Source organism: Lepus europaeus, chromosome 16 (genome assembly GCF_033115175.1).
Source record: "Lepus europaeus isolate LE1 chromosome 16, mLepTim1.pri, whole genome shotgun sequence".
In the NCBI taxonomy this organism is placed as follows: domain Eukaryota; kingdom Metazoa; phylum Chordata; class Mammalia; order Lagomorpha; family Leporidae; genus Lepus; species Lepus europaeus.
The window spans coordinates 23033145-23046766 of record NC_084842.1 but is presented as its reverse complement, the minus strand read 5'-3'; positions in this window follow the sequence as shown (position 1 = coordinate 23046766).

The following is a 13622-nucleotide window of genomic DNA, read 5'->3' as shown; positions in this document are numbered from 1 at the left end:
TACTATCCCAGGCCATAGCAGAGAGCTGGACCAGAAGAGGAGCAACTGGGACTAGAACCGGCGCCCATATGGGATGTGGGCACTGTAGGCAGAGGATTAACTTAGTGCGCCATGGCGCTGGCCTCATGTTTGAATTTAAAAAAAAAGATTTATTTATCATCGTCAGTATAGTAGGTTAACCCTCAGCCTGTAGCAAAGACATCCCATATGGGCACTGGTTTGAGTTTCAGCTGTTCCACTTCTGATCCAATTCCCTGCTAATGACCTTGGAAAGTAGTGGAAAATGGCCCAAGTGTTTGGGTCCCTGCACTCACGTGGGAGACCAAGAAGAGCTCCTAGCTCCTGGCTTTGGATCATTCCAATACCAGCCATTGCAGCCATTTGGGGAGTGAACTAGCGGATGGAAGACCTCTCCCTCTCTCTTTCTCTTCCTCCCTCTGTCTGTAACTCTGCCTCTCAAATAAATAAATAAATCTTTTTAAAAAGTTTTATTTATTTGACAGGCAGAGTGATAAAAGGTGGGGGGAGGGAGAGAGAAACAGAGAGATAGAGAGGTCCATCTTCCATTTGCTGGTTCACTCCCCAAATGATCACAACATCTTTGTCTTCATCAGATGCCAGGAGCAAGGAACACCATCTGGGTTTCCCATGTGGAGTGGCAGGAACTGAAACACTTGGGTTATCATTTGCTGCCTCCTGGGGGCATTAGCAGGAAGCTGGACTAGAAGTAAAAAGTAGCTTTGGAACAAGGCACCCTAAAATGGGACATGGCTTCCCAAGAGGTGGATTAATCCAATGCAAAATAAAGACAGCATAGCACATACTTTTAAATCTGGTATTTCTATTTCTAGAAAATTCACTCTAAATATATAATTTTACATGTATTATGTGAAAATGCATTATACAAAGCCATTTATTGTAGCATGATGTGTTACAGTGAAAATTTGAAAGCAAATTACTGACAGAGCACCTAGTATATAAAGCAGTCTAGTAAGCTTTTGAATACATATGCTGATGTAACAAAATAAAGAAAGTAAGGACAGGGCTGGTACTGCCTGAGAAAGTGGGAAAAGTGGCTGCCTGAGGCACTGGCATCCAATATGGACGGCAGTTCGAGCCCCAGCTGCTCCATTTCCAATCCATCTCCCTGCTAAGGCACCTGGGAAAGCAATGCAAGATGGCCCAACTACTTGGGCCCCTGCACTCACATGGGAGATTCAAAAGAAGCTCCTGGCTCCTAGCTTAAGTCTAGCTCAGCCCTGGCTGTTGTGGCCATTTGGGCAGTGGACCAGTGGATTAAAGATCTCTCTCTATCACTCTTTCTCTCTCTCCATCCTTCTCTTTCATTCTACCTTTCAAATACATGAATCAGTTTTAAAAGAAGACAAAGAAGAAGAAGAAAGGAGAAAAGAGAAGAGAAGAGAAGAGAAGAGAAGAGAAGAGAAGAGAAGAGAAGAGAAGGGAAGAAAAGAAAAGAAAACAGAAAAGAAAGGCACTTCAAAAATTCGTTGGAAAAGGACCGGGGTTGTGGTCAGTGGGTTAAGCCAGCACTTGGGAAGCGTGTCTCCTATTTCAGAGTGCCTGATTCTAGTTCTGGATGCTCTGTGCTTCTGATCCAGCTTTCTGCTAACGCACCTGGAGGCAGCTCTGGCCCAAGTGTTGGGTTTCTGCCACTCACACTGGAGACCCAGATGGAGTTCCTGGCTCCTGGCTTAAGCCTGGCCCAGCCCTGGCTGTTTCGGCCATTTGTGCAGTGAACCAGTGGATTAAAGATTCTCTCTCTCACTCTTTCTGTCTCCCTCTCCCTCTCTCACTCTGCCTTTCAAATAAATAATTAATTTTAAAAATTCTTAGAAAAATTTATGAGTTAATTTTTATGTAAAAAAATCAAAATTTGTGGGTTTTTTTTAAAAAAGATTTATTTATTTGAGAGGCAGAATAAAAGAGAGAGAGAGAGAGAGAGAGAGATACCTTTCATCTGCTGATTTACTCCCTAAATGCCTGCAACAGCTGGGGCTGAGCTAGATCAAAGCCAGAAACCCATCCAAGTCTCCCTCTTGGGTGGCCAGGACCCAAGTAATTGTGCCTCATCTGCTCCCTTCCCAGGCACATTAGCAGGAAGCTGGATGAGGAGCAGAGAATCCAGGACTCAAACTAATCCTTGGATATGGGATGTGGACGTCACAAGCAAGGGCCTAACCATTGTACCACAATGTCCATCCTTATTTTTCAGAATACGCAATTCCCATGAGCATTTTGAAGGCTCTACATAGATAGATGATAGATGGGTAGATAGTGTGACAAGTGACTCAAAAGTTTGAACTATCTACAAAGTATAGCACACCCGGATGGTTATAGAAAATAGGTTATTTTGCTGGTTGTTTTAAAACAAGGCCTGTTCTTCATAAAAATAAATAGTTTGTAACTGGCCCATTTTTAGCTTCTGTACCTCTGCTTGCTTGATAATGGCCAAGGCCACCAGACTATGGCTTCTCCTGTCTACTCCTGGCTGCAGCCGCAAGATAACACAGGTGGCACCAAGGTCAGTGACTCCATACTTGACCCCGACCGGGAACAAGTTGAATACTTGAATCGTTACATTTTTCAATAAGGTTATAAAACAACTGGCTGATTGGCTAACGGCTTCTCGCTTCCGTATGCCTGCTTTCTGCTTGCACAAGCCCACACCCATAATCAAATGTCTGATAAAAAGTAGGTTTTGCTTTTACAACCCCCCCACCACGGCAGCTCAGGGCTGTCCTTTGCAGACTTGCTCTGTGAGATGGACAAGATTCCTAACTTGACCTCAGAAGTCTCGCTGTGTTCATTCTGTGCGCCCCACAACAGATAGGGAGGAATCTATGATACATTTTTCTGGGTGGAAAATATACAGAAAAGCAGGCTATAATTAATTTATTAAAAGGATAGATTGAAATACATGCTTGTGTATTTGCAAACTGGAGAGGGATATTTGGTTGGATGGAGTTGACTGGGGAAGTACAAGTATTATTTATGTGAAAAATAAATTCTGAAGTTTCCACATAGACTTGTAATTTAGCCATCAAAGCAAATTAAATGTATTACATAAGTGCTTGTAATACATAGATCATTCCAATTGCACAAAATAGAACCTTAACAGAGGAAAAGGAATTGCAAGAAATACTTCCTATAAAATTAATTATTATTCTATTTGGGTGCTGGAACTCAAGGGGACTAGTTTACATTTCTAGATTTCATAATGACAGCTCTCAGAAACTTAGTAACACAAACTTTGAGTGCTTTTCATTAACTCAAATACTTGAGTATTTTCCCTTTTCAGGAGGAAGGAGCCCAGCAATTCTGTTGTGGTTAGATCAGAATGAATGCAAACTTTCCCTGTGAATGGCTCTCCCGGGTGGGGTTGGAGGGGTTAGTTGGAACTCTTCTTTTATTTAACACCTGAACCCAGGCTGGTTTGTAACATGGCCCTCTGAGAATACTGTGACTACAGCTCACTGAGGACTACACAGAGTTGTTTGATTTTGTCAAAAATCAACATGAGAGCCTGAATGTGTGTGTGTCTGAGTATACAGAGAAAATGATTTTAAAAATCTCTCAAAGCATGAAGTTATGTAGCTGTTCATTGGAATTCTTTCAATTTTTCTGAGTTTTCAATTTTTTTCAAAATAAAAAGCTAAGGTTAAAAAAAAAAAATCTGTCCAGAAAGTTTCCCCTGACTCTAAATTTAAGATACAAAGCTTCCTAACTTCAGCCAGGGTCTATATCAGAAGCCTATGAGTGGGGGTTGGGGAGTGTGATGGACAATATCTAAGCCTTTGGTCGGTGAGGTGGAGCTCTTGTATAAAGGGACACCACTACTCCTAACCTGTATCTTTCTTTAAACATGTTTTTATTTATTTTTTATAGAAAGCTTTTATTCAATAAATATAAATTTCAAAGGTACAGCTTTAGGAATATAGCAGTTCTTCCCCCCCTACCTGCCCTCCCACCTCTACTCCCATCCCATTCTTCATTAAGATTCATTTTTAATTATCTTTATATACAGAAGGCCAACATTATACTAAGTAAAGATTTCAACAGTTTGCACCCACACAGACACACAAAGTATAAAGTACTCTTTGAAGACTAGTTTTACTGTTAATTCTCATAGTACAACACATTAAGGACAGAAGTCCTATATGGGGATCAAGTGCACAATGACTCCTATTGTTGATTTAACAATTGGCACTCTTATTTATGAGAGTCAGTGATCACCCAAGGCTCTTCTCACGAGCTGCCATAAACGTTTTTTAAATCATTGTAGTCTTTAAGAATCTTCAGAAGAACACATAATCTGTATTAATTATCTATTTTTTAAAGATTTATTTATTTGACAGAGTTCGACAGTGAGAGAGACAAAGGAAGGTCTTCCTTTCATTGGTTCACCCTCCCAAATGGCCACCACTGTTGGTGCACTGCGCCAATCCGAAGCCAGGAGCCAGGTGCCTCCCCTGGGTCTCCAACACAGGCACTGGGGCCCAAGCACCTGGGCCATCCTCCATTGCCTTCCCCGGGCCACAGCAGAGAGCTAGACTGGAAGAGGAGGACTGGGACTAGAACCCGGTGCCCATTTGGGATGCTGGCGCTGCAGGCGGAGGATTAGCCAAGTGAGCCATAGCGCTGGGCCCAAGATTTATTTATTTATTATTTGAAAGGCAAAGTTAGAAAGAGAGAGAGTCTTCCATACGATGGTTCCCTCCCCAAATGGCCACAAGGTACAAGGTCCGAAGCTGTGCTGATCCGAAGCAGGGAACTTCTTCCGGTTCTCCCACATGGATGCAGGGGCCCAAGGACTTGGGTCATCTTCCAATGCTTTCCCAGGCCATAGCAGAGAGTTGGATCAGAAGTGGAGCAGCCATGACTCAAACCGGCACCAATATGGGATGCCAGCACTGCAGGCAGTGGCTTTACCCGCTATGTCACAGTGTCGGCTCCATTAATTATTGCTTTGTAGTAATATTGCCACAAACTCAGCACCTTCAAACAACACACATTTATCATGTCATGGGTCAGGCTCCAGTAGTAATGAGTCGGCAGGGTCCTTTGCCAGGCCACTGCAATAGACTCATTGTCACTCCAAAATTCAGCTGTTAAATCTCAACACCTCTGTGATGGCATATGGCGGTGGGAGCTTTGGAGGGGACTGGCCATGAGGGTGGAGCCTGCAATAGTAGAATTAGTAGCTTTTTAATAGAAGCCCCAGAGAGCTCCATTGCCCATCCCCGCAGGTGAGAACCATGAAGCAGACCACTCACCATATTTTGCATCTGTGGACTGCTCAGCCTCTATGATTAGAAATAGATTTCATGCGGGCTGGCGCTGTGGCACAGCAGGTTAACGCCCTGGCCTGGAGCACCGGTATCCCATATAGGCTCCAGTTCTAGTCCCAGCTGCTCCTCTTCCAATCCAGCTCTCTGCTGTGGCCTGGGAAAGCAGTGGAAGATGGCCCAAGTCCTTTGGCCCCCGCACCCATGTGGGAGACCTGGAGGAAGCTCCTGGCTCCTGGCTTCAGATGGGCGCAGCTCTGGCCATTGCGGCCAACTGGGGAGTGAACCATCGGATGGAAGACCTCTCTCTGCCTCTCCTCTCTCTGTGTAACTCTGACTTTCAAAAAAATAAATAAATCTTAAAAAAAAAAAAGAAATAGATTTCACTTATTCATAAGCCACCCAGTTTATAGTATTCTTGTTATAGCAGCCCCAACAGACTAACACAGCTACAATCAAGGTGTTGGCCAGAGCTGAGTTATCCTCTAAGATCTTGACTTGGCAAGGATTCACTTCCAAGCTGACATGGTTGTTAGAATCCCTCAGCACCCTGTGGACTCTTGGACTCAGAGGCTCAGTTTCTTGTTGGCTATTGGCCAGAGGTTACTAATGTCTAATGTCTTGCCATATAAACTGCCACTAACGGCTACTTGCTTCATCAAAGCAAGGAAGGGAGAGAACATCTCAGAAATACAATTATTACACTCTTACGTCATATAATCACAAAAACAACATCTGTTACCGATGTGGCATTTTGTAGGTTTAGAAACAACTCATAGGTCTCACTCCCTGTCATGGAGAGGGGATTACACAAGGCAAGAACACCAGGACATGGTATCTTGGGACCATTTTAGTGACTGTTCACATTACCCTAAAAAATGAGAATTCACTAAAAAATAATAATTGGAACCATTCATTATAGTTACTGAGATCATTTCTATTGATCAGTCATCACCTCTAACACATTTCTACAGTTATAAATCCTAGTAGAGTTGAATCTAAATCTCTCCTGGAGGATAACCATATCACCTGTTCCACCATTTACTTGTAATTTGGAAATTGTCAAATAAATGATATTAAAATATGCCAAGAAAATCTTTTATCTTGTTATCTTTTTTTTTTTTTTTTTTTGGACAGGCAGAGTGGACAGGGAGAGAGACAGAGAGAAAGATCTTCCTTTTTCCGTTGGTTCACCCCCCAATGGCCGCTGCGGACGGCACGCTGCAGCTGGCGCACCGCGTTAATCCGAAGCCAGGAGCCAGGTGCTTCTCGTCTCCCATGTGGGTGCAGGGCCCAAGGACCTGGGCCATCCTCCACTGCACTCCCTGGCCACAGCAGAGAGCTGGACAGGAAGAGGAGCGACCGGGACTAGAACCTGGTGTTCCAGCGCCGCAGGCGGAGGATTAGCCTATTGAGCCACGGTGCAGGCCTTTGTTATCTTGTTTTATACTATTCTTATGTTTGTATAACCATCACAAGCATCTGCTTTTAAAATATTTAGAAGTTGGTAAGACTTTATAAATTATAATTCGGAGTTTTATGAAAATTCACATCATTTTCCCTGCACTGCATTTTTGCAATGAGCTCTGTAATCTACATTATTTTTTCTTATTAATTTGATTGCTTTATGATCTCTTCTCTCTCCAAGGACTAGCACTATTCCCAATGTCTTAAAGTATTGTATGTTTTTGCAGTCTTTGCTGAAAGCAAAAGCAATTCTCCCATGGTACCCACAGATGTTGATATGACTACTTAGAAAAATAACTATTTGTCAGGAACCTCCCTAGCCAAATTATGCCTTGGAGGGACCTTAAGAAAACCACCTTTACCAAACATTGGCAATGATAAAATCCTGTGGTTTCATTTTACTACAGTCACATAAAATCAGGTGTTTTTTTCTCTTCTTTTTCCTCTTTTGGTCCTAATATGCACAGTTCATTCCATCTTCTTCGATTGAGGTCATTTCCATCAATTTTCTTAAGGATAGCTGCTATTTCTGTCCTTTTTTTGTGAGGAAATCCAAGGTTTTTCCATGAGCAATTAGTGAACTCAGTGCCCATAGGCCATTATTATTTCATCTTCTTAAATATATTTAAGATTATTGTTTATTTTCCACCTCTAGACACTCACTTTTTTTAAAGAGTTATTTTATTTATTTGAAAGACAGAGTGACAGAGAAAGGAGAGAGATCTTCCATCTATTGGTTTATTCCCTAAATGGCCATTAGGGCCAGGACCAGGCAAGGCTGAAGCCAGGAGCCTGGAATTTCACCCAGGTCTTCCATGTGGGTGGCAGGGGCTCAAGCACCTGGGCCGTCCTCCGCTGCTTTCCTAAGAGCATTAGCTGGGAGCCTGGTCAGAATCAGAGCAGCTGGGACTGGAACTGGTGTTCCAATATGGGATGTAGGTATTTCATGATTAATCTGCTACTCTATAGCAAAGGCCCTCTAGACATGCTTGTTAACAGATTATCTCAAGGGTCTACCCAGGAGTCAAAAATAAGGATCAACATTTCAAAAAATGTTTTTTGGTTGTTAAAACTTTGAATTACCTCAAATAAAAATACTGTTTTCTAGTTCTCTTGGAAAATAACATGAAGACAGGCCTAGTGTGCGCTTTATTTCCATCTTACAATGTTTCCTTTGAATGGAAATGCTCTGCATTCCCCCTCGTCAGCAGTTCCCTGCTCTGTTCATTTGTTCTTTGTCCCTGTAGGATTTCAATTCACTGGTCTAAATCAGCGATACTCATTGTGGTCCAGCAGAATCATCATCACTTGGGGACTTCTTAGAAATGCAGAATTTCAGGTCCAATTTCACACCTGAGCAATCAGAGGCACCATTTAAACAAGAGCCCTAGGTGATTTCATTGCACACAAGTGTCTGAGAGGCGTTATTCACTTCCTTCTCATTCTACTCATCACCAGTCAATGGGTAATTTTATATTCCAGTAATCCTTGTAAATGCTTTTTTTTTCTCCTTGACTTTATAGTGGTGTTTCTTTTGCCTTGATGACCTTCTGTAAGTCACCCACACTGTCCTAAATAACCAAAAATCATCTTTTAGGCTTCTGCTTAGCAGCCACCTCATCCCCTCTAAGACTTTTCAGCAACTTACCTCCCCTGACCCCATCACACCATCCCAACTGTAGATAGACATTGCTCCTCTGTGTTTTATAATACTTTTTTTTTTTTAAGATTGATTTATTTGAAAGTCAGAGCTACACAGAGAGAGAGACAGGGAGAAAGACAGATCTTCCATCCTCTGGTTCACTCCGCAGATGACTGCAAAGGCCGGGATTAGGCCAGGCCAAAGCCAAGAGCCAGGAACTTCTCATGTGGGTGCAGGAGCCCCAGGCACTTGGGCCATCTTCTGTTGCTTTTTCAGGCACATTAGCAGAGAGCTGGACCAGAAGTGGAGCAGCTTGAACACAAGCCAGCCCCCATATTGGATTCTGGCCCTGCAGGCAGAGGCTTTACACACTGTGCCAAAATGCAGGTCCATTCCTGGGAGGGGTAGTAACCCCCTAAAGATAGGTCTATGCTCTAATTTGTGGAACCCATGAATGTGATCTTATTTGGCAAAATGTCCTTACAGAAGTAGAGATGTTGATCTGGCTTATCTCGTGGTGCTAAATCCAGTACAAGTGTCCTTAGAAGATACACAAAGAGAAGAAAGAAGAGAAGGCCATGTGAAGACAAAGCAGATATTGGAGGAATGTAGCCACAGTAAGAACTCTGGAAGCCATCAGAATCTGGAGGAGGCAAAGGTGGATTCTTCTCAAGAGCCTTCAGAGGGAGCACAACCCCACCAACACCTTAATTTTCATTGTTTTAAGCCACTCAGTTTGTGGTCATCTATTTTGACAGGGAGTTTTAATAGACTAACACAGTGCCTAATATACTATTTGATAATTTTCTACATGCATGACAATAGCTCCCACAGGTCTCCCACATGCGTGGCAGGGGCCCCAGTACTGGAGCCATCATTGCTGGCTTTCGAAGATGATTAGCAGGAAACTGGATTGGAAGTGGAGGAACTAGGACTTGAACTGGCACCCAGATATAGAATGTGAATGTCCCAAGAGGAAATTTAAGAACATTTGCATACAGTGGTGGGTAAAGCCACTGCCTACAGTGCCGGCATTCCATAAGGGCGCTGGTTCAAGTCCCGGCTGCTCCACTTCCCATCCAGCTCTCTGCTATGGCTGGAAAGCAGTTGAAGATGACCCAAATGCTTGGGCCCCTGCACCTGTGTGGGAGACCCAGAAGAGACTCCTGGTTCCTGGCTTTGGGTCAGCCCAAGCTTCAGCTGTTGCAGTCATTTGGGGAGTGAACCAGTGGATGGAAGACCTCTCTGTCTCTCCCTCTCTCTGCCTATAACTCTACCTCTCAAATAAATTAAAAAAAAAAAAAAAAGTCAGTTCTATCTATTTTTTCCTTTCAGGTACCCTTCTGTGAATCTTTTGCCATTTATTCTAATTTGGACTAGCCAATGTTGTCCCTTTCAGGATTTTTTCTTTCTCCACCATTTCATTCATTTCATTGCTTCTCTCCTTTTCTGTTTTCAGGAGACACGTTTGGGAAAGCTTAGTGGTAACTGGATCCTGATGAAATTTTTCAGGAATTTTAGAGAAGTCTATTTCATTAAGCTTCTATCATACTGAAAAAACAAAAACAATTCTCAGAGTTCCCTAGACAAAATTGTACTTCAAAACTGCTTGTTGATGTCAGAGATCTCTATTTTGTTCTCATATGTAAAATAACTAAACACCTGGCATATGCTTATCATTTAATAAATATTTATTGTCTTGTTCAAGGCCCTTTAACATCCAAGGCCCTTAACATAATGGGACTTATATTCCAAAGAGCTAAGGCCAATAAGTTAAATGAAAAGTCTTGATTCCAATAATTATCCATGCTATAAAGAAATACAGGGCAGAAAGTAAGAGAACAAGAGAGTTGGGATTAGATGGAATGTTCCAGGAAGACCTGACTTTGTCGAGGTTGACCAATGGCAAGAGGCAAGGCAAACAGTTAGGAGACTACTGCCATACTCTAAGTGAAAGAAGACAAGAGCTTGGACTAATATGGAGGAGTGAAGAGAGGAGGAAGGCAGTTGGATTGCGACACAAAGTTACGGTTGACAGTGCTTGCTGATGAACTGAACATAGAATGGGAGCAAAATAGTCAATGGTGACTCCAGAGTAAGTCAGATCAAGGTAAAAATTTTTTTCAATATTTTATTTATTTATTTGAGAGGTAGAGTTACAGACAGTGAGAGGGAGAGGCAGAGGCAGAGAGAGAGGTCTTCCATCCATTAGTTCACTCCCCAAATGCCTGCACTGGCCAGAGCTGCGTCAATCTGAAGCCAGGAGCTTCTTCTGGATCTCTCATACGGGTGCAGGGGCCCGAGTACTTGAGCCATCTTCTGGGGCTTTCCCAGGCCACAGCAGAGAACTGAATGGGAAGAGGAGCAGCCGGGACTACAACCAGAGGCCATATGGGATGACAGCACCGCAGGTGAAGGATTAACCTACGGCTCCATGGTGCCAGCCCCAAACTAAAATCTTGAAACTGATGTAACACATGAGATGCCCACAAGGCTTGGCACATCTAGGTATCTAGTTGGCTCTGATTGAGACTATGGAAAGATACAGAAGGGTTTGAGAAAGGAATAATATGACCTTAAAAATCAATTCCTGGGAGTTGGCACTGTGGCAGAGTGGGTAAAACCACTGCCTGTGGTGCCACCATCCCATATGGGTGCTGATTCAAGATCCAGCTGCTCCACTTCAGTCTGGCTTCTGGCTTCGGATCAGCCCAGCTCTGGCCACTGTGGCCATGTGAGGAGTGAACCAGCACGGAAGACCTCTGTCGCTATATATAACTCTGCCTTTAAAATAAATTAATAAATCTTTTTTCAAAAGATTTATTTATTTATTTGAAAGTCAGGGTTACACAGAGAGAGGAGAGGCAGAGAGAGATAGAGAGGTCCTCTATCTGCTGGTTCACTCCCCAGAAGGCCGCAACGGCTGGAGCTGCGCCGATCTGAAGCCTGGAGCCAGGAGCTTCCTCCGGGTCTCCCACATGGGTGCAGGGGCCCAAGGACCTGGGCCATCTTCCAATACTCTCCCAAGCCATAGAAGAGAGCTGGATCGGAAGAGGAGCAGCCGGGACTACAACCGGCGCCCATATGGGATACCGGCGCTTCATGCCAGGGCGTTAACCCACTACGCCACAGTGGTCCTTTACCTTTATGGCGGGTAAAGCTGCTGCCTACAGTGAAGTCTCAGCTGTTCCACTTCCAATCCAGTTCTCTGTCATGGCTGGGAAAGCACTGGAAGATGGCCCATGTCTTTGGGCCCCTGCACCTGCGTGGGACACCCAGAAGAAACTCCTGGCTCCTGGCTTCAGATCAGCTAACTTCCAGTTGTTGCAGCCATTTGGGGAGTGAACCAGTGGATCAAAGACTCTCTCTTTGCCTCTGCCTCTCTATACTTCTGCCTTTAAAATAAACAAATAAATATTTTAAAAAGAGAGAGAAAAAAAGTCATTTATTAAAGGGATGGTTTTGTTTATAATGGGTTTGAGGAGACTTATTGCAGGCAAGAAGGGACGCTAATGTAAAAACTGAGAAGTATGAACAAGCCTACATTGAAGAAACAGGTTTTCAATTTTTATAAGCAACCCACCACTAAAATTCCACATGAATTCAATGCTACCCATGAAACAAATTACTGTAGGAGCGGCAGGACACGTCCTTAGTGGATATCCTGCCATCTACTTCATAAGTATTTGCTAAGCAGCTTTCGTCTAAAAGAGGTGAAGTTGTCACATGCTCCTCCAGTTCCCCAAATTACTACAGAGGCAGGAAGGCAGCATCTCTGCCTCTCCCTCCAAACAAGCAACCTAACTCCACAATGCAGATGAAGACAGTGCATTCTCAGAGGGAATTCACATCTATAATCCTGGGATGAAAATGCATTGATATTTTAAGATCTGAATCTCAACATGAAATGTAGGAATAATTTTTAGCTTTAGAAATTCCACAGGCCAAGGACAATAAGATTGCAACAGGGACACTTACCTCCCTCACACCTACTCCCCTTTTCAAACACAAAGTCCATTAGTATCTCTAGTAAATTGAATGGCCCCATAGTTCACCTATCTGAAACAATAAACACAATAGAGGGTACTCTGTAGCTGATTAGAGTGTCCCTAAGAATGAACACAAAGCTCATTAAAATACTCATTTTGGAGAGGGAGAAGCTTATTAATACAAGGTTTTCTTCTAGTTTTTAAATTAAAACTTCATTATATACATACTTAATACATATTTAAAAAATAGTATTACATTAAGTTTCCACCATTTCTTTTGCGAAATGTGAATTTACTTTCACATCTCTGCCAGGTCTCAGCAACCCTTACCTTCCTCTCCAATCAACCTGTTATCTGCCTGTAAACACCTTTAAGGAGATACATCTGTATGGATGAAAAGAATAAATAGCCTGAGTTTTCAAAAGTTCAAACTATCACTATCTGGTTATTTTGAGCATTTTGGCTCTATTTCTGTTTCAGTAAAAATAAACGCATCTTTGAGCTGAAAGAATTAGATGAGGGAAATATTGAAAGCATTTGGAGCCGGCGCCGTAGCTTAACAGGCTAATCCTCCACCTTGCGGCACCGGCACATAGGGTTCTAGTCCCAGTCGGGGCGCTGGATTCTATCCTGGTTGCCCCTCTTCCAGGCCAGCTCTCTGCTATGGCCCGGGAAGGCAGTGGAGGATGGCCCAAGTGCTTGGGCCCTGCACCCGCATGGAGACCAGGAGAAGCACCTGGCTCCTGGCTTCGGATCAGCGCGATGCACTGGCTGCAGCGGCCATTGAAGGGTGAACCAACGGCAAAAAGGAAGACCTTTCTCTCTGTCTCTCTCTCTCACTATCCACTCTGCCAAAGCATTTGGAAACTTACCTGGCAGATAGTAAATGTACGACAAGCTTAAATTATTTTTAAAACCCATGTGATATTTATTTATTTAAATTTATTTGACAGGTAGAGTTATAGACAGTGAGAGAGCGACAGAGAGAAAGGTTTTCCTTCCCTTGGTTCACTCCCCAGATGGCCACTACGGCTGGTGCGCTTTGCTGATCTGAAGTCAGGATCCAGGTGCTTCTTCCTGGTCTCCCATGCGGGTGCAAGGGCCCAAACACTTGGGCCATCCTCCACTGCCTTCCCGGGCCACAGCAGAGAGCTGGCCTGGAAGAGGAACAACGAGGACTAGAACCCAGCACCCTTATGGGATGCCAGCGCCGTAGGA